Source organism: Carassius gibelio, chromosome A11 (assembly GCF_023724105.1).
Source record: "Carassius gibelio isolate Cgi1373 ecotype wild population from Czech Republic chromosome A11, carGib1.2-hapl.c, whole genome shotgun sequence".
NCBI lineage: Eukaryota > Metazoa > Chordata > Actinopteri > Cypriniformes > Cyprinidae > Carassius > Carassius gibelio.
In genome coordinates this window covers 2,685,430-2,696,749 of record NC_068381.1, presented here as the reverse complement: position 1 = coordinate 2,696,749, position 11,320 = coordinate 2,685,430, and the positions used below count along the sequence as shown (strand labels likewise).

General features: G+C 34.4%; 1 protein-coding gene across 1 annotated transcript in view; it reads right to left on the bottom strand.

Annotated features, from left to right (window-relative positions):
- The window catches only part of LOC128022006 (spectrin beta chain, non-erythrocytic 1), an 86,402-nt gene extending 75,357 nt beyond the window's left edge, over nucleotides 1-11,045 (bottom strand). The window contains exon 1 of the mRNA XM_052609196.1: nucleotides 10,890-11,045. The gene's annotated coding sequence lies outside the window, so the exon portion shown is untranslated. The remainder of the gene's footprint in view (nucleotides 1-10,889) is intronic.
- Nucleotides 11,046-11,320: the final 275 nt, after the last annotated feature.

The following is an 11,320-nucleotide window of genomic DNA, read 5'->3' as shown; positions in this document are numbered from 1 at the left end:
TCCATCCATCCATCCATCCATCTGTCTCTATCCATCCATCCATCGGTCTCTATCCATCCATCCATCCATCCATCCATCCATCCATCTGTCTCTATCCATCCATCCATCTGTCTCTATCCATCCATCCATCGGTCTATATCCATCCATCCATCCATCCATCCATCGGTCTCTATCCATCCATCCATCCATCCATCCATCCATCGGTCTCTATCCATCCATCCATCGGTCTCTATCAATCCATCCATCCATCCATCGGTCTATCCATCCATCCATCCATCTATCCATTTCTAATCATAATTTTTTTCATCACACACACAAACATATAATTTATTTGTTTATTTATGTTTTTGGGGGTTATTAAAATGTGGGAAATATAATTTAATAATAATTGTTATCTCATGATATATACACATATTGTACATTTTGAAACTTTTAAAGTTGTCACAGTTTATATTCTAGAACAGCTTATTTTATAAAGTCGATGAATTATATAATAATTGTGTGCTATATGCATTATTTTGTCGGCAGTCAGGCATTATTTCTTCTTTCCACATGCAGACCGTATCTCCCATCCCTCACTCTTATGAAGAAATGTTCACTGAACTACTAAAACATTAAACCAGTCAACAGATCAAATGTGAGGACGAGTCCAGTTCAGCCGCAGCGTGGCCAGAGTTCAGCCAGAAGATCTTATTATTCTGTATTGTTTATTTCTCTGTGGAACACATGCCGCTAGCTTAGCTTGATATATAGCTAACAGATGCGAGGCGTCAGTCGAGAGTCCTCGATCCAGGCCGTAGATCAGCTGTGTAACCTTGAATCAGTCCATTTACAGTTCACCAGACACTCAGTTCACTCAGTACTCTCACACAAGAGAGAGCAAGTGTCCTTATAAGAGGATAAAGAGAGACTGAACTAATGCAGACTTCTCAAGATGTTACTCCAGAAGAGCTCAACATCTCAAACTCAGACTGATCTCAACAAGAACTCCAACATTCCTCTCCAAAATCATAAATTTTAACAATAAAATAAAGTCTGTAACAATAAGACAATTATTTCCCACACTTTAACGATTCAAAACACCTCACTTCTGTAAAGAATGCATGAATGAATGAATAAACGTATGTACAGAATAAATAAATAAAAGTAAAATAAATATAAAAGAAAGAATAAAAAAGAAAGAAATTAAGAAAAAAGAAAAAAAAGAAAGACAAAATTATAATAACAGAAATAAATAGATGGAGAGAGAAAAAAGAAGGAAAGAAATAAAATAAATAATCTAAATAATGATATAAAAAAATAAAAAAATAAAATAATCAAATATATGAAAAAAGAAAGAAAATATCAAATGTAAATAAAAAAATTAAATGAATAACTAATAACTAAAAACTAAATCAAATAAATGAAAAAGAATAAATTAAAATTAGAAATAAAAAATCATAAATAATAATAATAATAATAATAATCAAATTAATAGATGGAGAAAGAAAGAAAAAAGAAGAAAGAAATAAGTCCATTACTAATAAATTATAAGGTTTAATAAATAACGTTTATTAGTTAATTGTTTAATTGACTGATTGAATAAAATCTACAGAAAAGCACAACATCCTTGCCATAAGAAAATTATTTTCCATAATTTGTGTGTGTGTGTGTGTTTCAGTGTCAGATCTCTAGAGAAATCATCAGCTCTTAGTGTCACAGCAGCCGGAGAATCAACTCCATTATGACATCACTTCCTGAGGCCCATAGACTTCGATCTGAACCAGAGACCAAAGGTTTCCCGTCAAACCTAAAATAGCTCTATGAATCAAACTTCTCCAATCTGAGATGTCACAAAACCCTTCATGTCTAGGTTCTATTTTGTAACAGAATTTAAAAAAGAAAAGAGAAAACTGTAAATATATTTGCAAATTTTATATTTTGCACACACACACACACACACACGCACACATTTTACTATTATTTTGTTATTATATCATAAAACATTTACACTTTTTTTAGGCCTTTTTAATTCTAAAATTAAAAGAAAGAAATTATATTTTGCATATATTTATATTTTAAACGTATATAAAAAAAGAAATAAAATGATAAGAAAAAAATACAAAATAAAATTCTTTATTTGCATAATTTATTAATTGTATTACAGTTAATAATATATTTTTGATGACATTTAAAAAACAAAAAAAGCAAGAAATGATGCATATTTGGCATAATTTCTGAAATTACAAAACCTGAAGGGAAAGACAGAAGAGATTCCTTGTACAACTCCTACAATACATATTAACTAGGGATGCACGATATATTGGCCACCATATCGGTATCGGCCGATAAATGCTAAATTTTCTGTTATTGGTATCGGCCCAATAAGAAAATTTGGCCGATATCCTAAAGGCGATAAATAATGCATTCCTTAAGAAACACTTGACTTGAGACGACTTGTTTGCATTATTTATGCATTTAATTTATTTGTAAAAAAGAATATAAAAATTTGGATATAGATTTATCGGCCAACATATCAGTTATCGGCATAAAATATCGGTTATCGGTAATGAAATTGAAATTATGCAATATATATATAATTTCTCAAATGTAATTTTTTAATTGTGAATTTAATTTTTCTATTATAAAATCTTTTCATACTTGTTTGTTTGTTTGCTTGCTTGGCAGCAATTATTATTTGGGAGTATTAAAGTCTTGTGATTGAGGGGTTCAATCGGAGCCGTGTTCATGATGTTAACAGACTGATGTAAAGTCCAGCTCTGGAATGCACTGAGATTGGAGTCTCTTCAGGTCTGCACAAGTGCTCTGACCCTCATTGGTCCGTGTGAGTGTGGGAATATCCCGGCTCTCATGTTATCAGAGATAAACCAGATACAAGAGACGAGCCACTAATAGACAGACCTACAGGGCTGATGCCCTTCAGGCAGGACGAAGACCTTCACTTTACTTACTAGCCTTTAAAATCAATATCTGATCTCATCCATGACCAAAACACTGACAATATGAGCTTTTATCTGATCAACAAGTGAAACATGACACCATTTGGGTAGATAATAAGCATCTTCCTCAATTGACACATTACATTTTCTGCACTATACGGAAAATACAATATAAAACTACAAGGAAAGACACAGGAATTTTAAACCACTGAGGTTTTTCTAATAGGAAATATGTCAACAAAGGAAGCTTTTAACAATCTCCAAATCTTTTAAAAGCAAATCCTGGCTCACACGGCTCTCGTTAATTTAGCTTTTGTAAAACACACACGTATTTCCGACAACTTTAATTCACTTTCCTTTTAATGCAATCAACTATAGAAATGTACAGGACCCTTTAAACCAACAGCATTTAGAGATGCACACGCACAAGCACTTCCTGTTTGAGTCATGCACGGGGACTATGGGAAACTCGTTTGACCTCATGTTCTCCAGGACTCATGACTTCATTCAGACAGATGTGAAGATAAGTGTCTCGATAGGATGTGAGGAGTTATTCACAAATTCATGGAAGAACATATTCTGCTGTGAAAATACAAGTGAAAGGACGAGCCGCAGAGAGCATGCATTTCTTCTCTGTTTTTGTTAATGATGCTTATAAAAAGGCACGGCTTCACAACAAACGGATTAATTTCTTGTTTTATCGGCCAACAAAAAAAAAAATTGTAAATCTGAATTCTCTTGCTCTATTTTACTGATAGTAGAAAAAAATTGCAAATCATAAAATAAGATTTTTTTTTTTTCTTTTTTTAGAATCGATGACTGAAAGGTTCTTAAGGGAACCAAAAACAGTACTTCTATGGCATCACTTTGAAAACTGCCGTTTTATGTACTTCATATCTTTATAATAATAATCCCAAAGATGCCAGCATAAAATCTGCAAATTTACATACATAAGGAATCAATCAAGTGACTACAGAAAAACTATAAGCTTGAAGGATCAGCTTAAAACTTTCTCTTGTTGTTGATTCCTGAATGATTCCAATTCGAATCAATTAATTCATGAACTCAGTGAACTGATTCAAAGGTTTCATTGAATCAAAATAACGATTCTTTTACAAATCAAAACTTGTAAACCAGTTTTACCAATCTGATCTCATTAGAAAAATGTAACTATTTTACGAGATTGATTTGATTTGGTGGAAACGCAAGATTCTTAGAGAAAAACTAAGATTGTATAAATTTGTGAAATGTAAAATATGTTACAATATAAAATGTGTTTTTTGGTTTTGCTTTATCCACTAACAATATTAAGCCAATAAATAGAGTTTGGTATAATAATAATAAAAAAAAAATTATATATAATATATATATATATATATATATATATATATATATATATAATTTTATCATTTTTTTATAATTTTTATTTGGTATATTAAGATTTATTCTTTCCAAAAAAAATGAAATTTAAACATTTACTTTTTAGATTTTAAGCCTGATTAACGCAAACACCCATATGAAAAAAAAATGTATATATAATTTATTAATAATTAACTTGTTCTCTTTAACTCAGCAAAAGATTAGATTTCAGATAATTCTTGTTAAATTTTTCCAAAATCCGAATGATAAATTTTATTGCTCTAAAAAAAATTTATTAAAAAGTAATAATTTGTATGACTTAAAATATTAATAAAATCTACAATAAAAAAAAAAACTATAAATAAAAACAGTATATATAAAAGGAAATATATAATATATAAAATTTACTTTTTCTCTTCCTCTAAGCAAAAGATTTGACTTCAATTAATTATTGTTCAATTTTCCCAAAATCCAAAATAATTTTATTGCTCTATATTTTTACTTTGTCAAAAAAAACATGACTTAAAATTAAAATAAAATCTACTATAAAAAACGTTAAATATAAAATGAAATGTATTTCAAATGTACTTTTTCTCTTCCTCTAAATGGTAAATATATTAAATAACAAATAATATATAAAACAAGTTTTAATACAAATTTCCACTGGGAAGAAGTAGTTTCAAGAGATTTCTTTTAATGGCTTCTAAAAGCCTTATACTTCTCTAATCATCTCATGGTTCTTCTCTAATCAACACATCAGCCGACACACTTCAGACGCAGAGAGCGAAGGAATCAAGTGACCGAGAAGAAAAGAGAAGAGGAAGAGAAAGCAGGAGAAAAGAGGAGACGTCCAGCAATGCAGACCTCACCCAGTCCCTCATGACTTTTTTCCTCTAATTATGCACATCAGCCATCGCCCGAGATCCTCACCAACATATACAAGACACATGCCTTTTATTTGCTTAACTGATATGATGCAACTGCTTTATTTGATTTGTTAGAGCCATGCATATCTGGTTCGAGCTAAATCTGAACCCTGGACAGAATATTACAGAAATTAACCAAAATAAAGATATGATCTAAGCCTGTACAGAATGTTCTGACACACGCCTTTGTCAGAGCGTGCAGGGCGTGTGTTCAAAACTACAAAACGCTTCTGAAAATGATGTTTGATCTGCAATAATGCATCGTTCAGCTCGGACTCTGAGACACAACTGGACGGTGCAATTAGTTTAGCTTCCTTTGAGGTCGCAAAGGGGCTCAAAGCAGTTAGTATCAAAGCGACCGGGCAGACGAATGGCTTTCTGTCCATCTGCCTCCACTGGATTAGATGCTCTCAGAACCAAAAATAAGAGCGTAAATTAAATTCCAGGCAGCCCGAGGAGCGGCAGCTGTAGAAACATAAGAGAAGACGTGAGCTGTTTTTAGAACGAAATGAAAATCCACCCTATCTGTTTTCTAAATGCATCTTATAGATATTTTGACCTTGTGATGTTCAATCAAACTGGATTTCTGGAGTTTAAACTCCGCCCCTTTAAGCTCCCTGATAGACACGCCCACATCTCAACATCCAATCAACAACTGATGCACAGAAGCGAGTCCCCTCCCAATAGTTTTTCTGTTTCAGTAATCTGTGTGTGTCAAAATACAGAAAATAAAAGATCTGTCGCTTTTATTATTTCATAATGACTTTAAAAAAGTCAAAACATACACCTGGGAAATAATTAATACATATACTATATCATTTATTAAAATGAACCAACATGGTGATTGCCACAAAGGTTTTAAAGTGCTTTATTAATAAGAATGTATCATTAAATTGTCCCTTGTGTTCAATAAGTAAAAAACATCATGCATTATTTTTTCTGTTTTTCTTTTAGCATAAAACAGATACTTTTGCATTTTAAAATTTGGAATTTATTTAGAAAAATTGTGATTATTTTGACTGAAATAAAAAAAAAATCTATCATTTTAAATGGTGTATGATTTTTACATAGCATTAATGTTTGTTTTGAGTCCTTAAATCATTTGCTCGGTGATGTATATGAAAAAATATTTTATTAATAAAAAAAAATTATTTAAATTATCTAAGTATTTCCAACTAAATTTTTTTTTAATATATATATTTATATTAATTAAGACATAAATAAAATGTAAACCTTTCGATATTTTTTTAATGGTGTGTTATGATATTTACATTGCATTGAGAAGCCTGATTCATTTACAAACCTGTTCAAAAACAAGATTTACTGATTACCTTAAATGCATTTTATGATGTTCATATGAACAGAAATATTATATAATATAGAATTTTGCTGATACAAAAAGAATGGTGAATTCTGCAAGGATTTTAAAGTGCCTTATGCTCGCATTGTGAAAAAAAAAAATTATTTTACTTTTTGCATTTACCATTTTGAATTTATTTTGCAAAAGTTATGGTTATTTTTTTTATTGAAAAGGAAATTAAAAAATTCTAAATTTGCAGCAAATACAAATATATATATATATATTTTTTTTTTTTTTTTTTTTTAATCAAATACAAAATGTAAAATATATATTCAATAGTTTCAAAGGCAGAAAATACTGAATTTTTCTTTTAAAAAATAAATAATAATATTTGATATATTTTTTCTAGCTTTATCACCCAGTCCCAACACAAACAGTGCTCTCTTTCCAGGGGCCCCCCCATAGGGACCATGTGTCCCTCACCTGTTGTCCACCGTCATGACAGCTGGTCCCCCAAACCTGGAGCGCTCCTCCCTTCTTTAACACACCGAGCGCCCCTGACAGTAAACACCGAAGCCCCTCCACATGTCCTTCTGTAACACAGTCTGTGCTGTGAATGAACCGTTTCCCTTTATAAAAAAGACCATGTGATATTGTGTCACTGCACGCTTCGCTGCTCTTGAGTGGAAGCTCTATTTTGTTGTGAAGTATTGGAGGGAAACTAAGCTGCTGTTATTGGACAGGGGCAACGAAAGCCATTCACATGATGGAAATATCGAGGAAAGAGTGTCTGAATTGTACCTCTTTATGTTTGGCTGCGATGAAGAGAATCAAACAGTGCACAGAAGTGCAGGAAAGAGATTGGGATTTGATTAATACTATAAGATGTTTAATGAGAAGCTCATACTGACGGTAAACAATAAATCAAACTTCAATGCACGGGAGCCTATATAAACCGGTTTCATGGGATGCAAATCAAGGTTTCATTTCTCAGATAGGCTAGAAACATACATGCAAACATTAAAGAAATAGTTCAGGCAGAAATTTAAATTAGCTGAGAATGCACTTACTCTCAAACCATCCAAGATGAAGAGTTTGTTTAGTCAACACATTTGGATTGGCACATTTGCAGTGAATGGGTGCCGTCAGAAGGAGCTGATAAAAATAATCCACAAGTAATCCACACCGCTCCAGTTCATCAGTTAATGTCTCGCAAAGCCAAAAGCTGCATGTTTGTAAGAAACAAATCCATCATTAAGACGATTTTAACGTCAGTGCCTTGCTTCTGGTTAAAATACGAGTTTGTAATCCATAATAACGCTTCCTTCAGTGAAAAAGTCCATCTCCTGTTGTCTTTCACATCAAAAAAACAGTCACATGTGTGGCTTGTAAACAGTGTTTGTCTGTGCAGATTTCTCTCCTGATTCACAGAAGCATTATTATGGATTACGGACTTTAGTTATGGTTTTGAAGTTAAACATGCTTACAAACACTCAGTCTTTGTTTTTCTTCAGATGTAAACTGATGGACTGAAGTGCTATTGTGAAGTTTTTATCAGCTGTTTGGACTCTCATTCTGACGGCACCCATTCACTGCAGAGCATCCATCTGCGAGACACTGATGCAATCCTACATTTCTCCAAATCTGATGAAGAAACAATCTTGTATGGCCTGAGGATGACAATATATTATGCATATTGTCCTTTTTGAGTGAACTATTCCTTTAACATGCAAAAACCTCCAGAAATCAAGTGGATAACTAGAAACATGTAAACAATTCTTTTAAATAATAGCTGTTGCTGTGCCAAAAACTTATTGCTAATGAAGATGCCTACAATTATGCTCCTTGCTGCAATGCATATTCTTATTGCATTATGAATTATAGTAATTTCACATTTCAGAAAAGCAATGCATTAAACCGAGATCCAAAGCACCTGCATTGGTGTAGAGCTTGTTTAAGGCCAAACTGCAATGCTATAGCTGTAAAGCAAGCTAAGGATGCCTGCTTGAGCACATAGGTCTGCATAAAGCTGATGCATCAAGAAGAAGAAAAAAAACTAATGCAGAGTGCATTTTCTGTGCCAGGCTCTTAAAGGCCACTACATTTGGAAGACCTGCCAAGAGCTCAACCAGAACTAATGCTTTTACTAAAGAAACTGACTCAATCATATGCCAAATTTTGATTGAAATATAAAAGGGAAGGGGTAAACATTAATTAGAGAAGAAATGAAAAAGTAATTCAACTTCCAGAAAGCAAAAAGCAACATGGTGTTGACTGAATCATCAAATTAAATTCCATTTCCCACCAATGTGAAGAATGTTTCATGAGAAATAGTTCCACGTTAGATCTCATTCTCATTATATGCATGCAAAGACAAAAGCTTATTTAAAGAAACAGCATGCTCTTTTTATAAGGAGTCAAACCTTACCTGAATAATGCATATGCCGATACGCTAATGGATTTTTATTGGCACTGATGGTTCCACGAAGAACCATTAACACCAATGGAACTATAAAATGTACTTTACAGTTTCAAAATGGCTCTTTAAAGAACTTTTTACTGGAAGGTTCTTTGGGGAATCAAACCTGGTTCTTCTATGGCTTCACTGCAAAAAAAAAAACCTTTTGAAACCTTTATTTTTAAAAGTGTATGTGCATAAAAAACCTCCTCATGATTCAATATCCAGGTGCAGACGTCACCCAGAGACTAAATGTGGTCATGATGTATAGTAGGTGTGGCTCTAGTGTAGAAACAAATGGAATATGTGAGCAGCGACACTCCAGGGTGTCCAACAAAACCATCTGGAGCTGCTTTAAATTCCGGTCAATTAGCAAGTTTCAGGTCTTCTTTAGCACCTCCAAATCCCCTCACGCCTCCCACCATTAAACCAATGAAATATCCTGCTGTCAGAGCACACAATGCACTCCTCGCCGTCTCTGGTGAACGTTGCCTGGAGAGACTAGATCTCTATGGGGACTGTTTTGCTTTCGCAGGCCATTCGGGCTGTGTTTGCAATGGCGTACTATCATACTAATTCATAAGCACAACAGTATTAAAAAAAATGAACATTGCTGGCTCGTTGACACATTGCATCAGATAAACACATATATGCAAATAGCATGTACAAGTCTGAACTCATCAAAATCGAATGCACTATCCGAACTACCGCCTTTTAACTTTTTATTGACACAGCATTTATGCAAAGAATAAATGACAAACTGGAATACAGTGCACAATAGCCATTTTAATATCTGCAATGACAATTGGATGCCACTTGTTGAGTCATGCAATGCAACGAGGTCATGCAAAACGCATCTGAAAGATGTATCTTCGTGTATAATATTAAAGAACAGGTTGCACAGTACGCTGGTGTATGTTATGCGTCATGCGCGTGGCTCTATGACATCAGAAACACTCTCGGAGCATTACATGCGTGCCATTATGACATCATGTCCGACTGTTTTGCTGCGCTAGTCTCATGTTTCCATTAAGCGCTAATGTGGCATCTGCGTAAATGTGCGTTATTTATTTAGTGCGATGTTTGCTCTCTTGCCCAGATTTGGAATAAGCACGCAAAGGCCGCATGAGCGCTGCAACATGACAAACACACACACACACACACACTCTCTCTCTGTGTCCCCATTACACAACCTCTGAAGATATTACCACAATTTAAATCCACAACTGCAGGAAACGTCACGAATGGCCTTTGATTATCGTTCGCAAACAGACGCGACGCGACGCCCGAAGTGTGAAAACACAACGATTGAAGGATGTTAGTAGCCCGCTGCGGGTCTGTCGCGAGACATTAACTTGTGAAATGGTCATTTCTCTTTAAAATACCGCAGTGAGATGATGGGCACCGGATCAACGTCCATTTCAGGTCACTGAGAGTAACGCGCCAGATTATATCATTAGATTACGAGTTACCAACTGTTAAATCACATCCATAGCACAGAATACGATTAATTATTATAGTAACCTCTGGTTATGCAAATGCATGTCTGCGCTTTGAATAAGGCAAAACTCCAGTCTCAGGATCTGACCACGCCTGTTTGCATCCATATTCTACTGTACCGTTATCCCACATGATTCCTACTTGATTGTAACTATATAACATTCAATATATAAAATAACAATGCTTATTTAAATGCATTAGGACCTCCAAATCTGGTTCAGCATTGGATACACCTGGATTTATGTCATTGACGCAAACTCCTCTCATTTGGACTACATCACCACCCACGTATTTATGAGAAAATCACTGTTATTATTGCGGCAAACGCGGTCTACGCGAGCGCGTTTCATCCTGTGTGTTTTCAATAAAACATCCGAGGGTAAAATAAAGGGTTTGTTTGTACTTACCGATGAACGAATACGTGATAAACTTCACCGCGTTCGGAGTCCGCAGCGCGCAGAGAGCGAGAGAGAGGCTGGACACACTGCGCTGGGAGTGACCGATGCGCACTGCCTCCCTCCCCGTCAGCTGCTGCACCGAGACGCGGGGCGGGGAATCTGCGCGCTCTACTACAGCGAGACAGCGCGGCCTTCGTCATAGTAGTGGGGAGAAGTTTGATTCATTTTAGCGAATCGATTCGCTTGTTCGAACCAAACGATTCACTTAATCGTTTCTTGCGTTCAGATGTGAAGTGTAGCGGGATTCTTGTATGGAGTCAATTTAACGCCGTATATATACGCAAAAAATTTACGTTTTGCAAACGAAAATTAAAGTATTGAGGAAAATAAAGTTGTTTTTTGCAAACAAAAATTAAGAATTGCAAAACATAAATGAAACA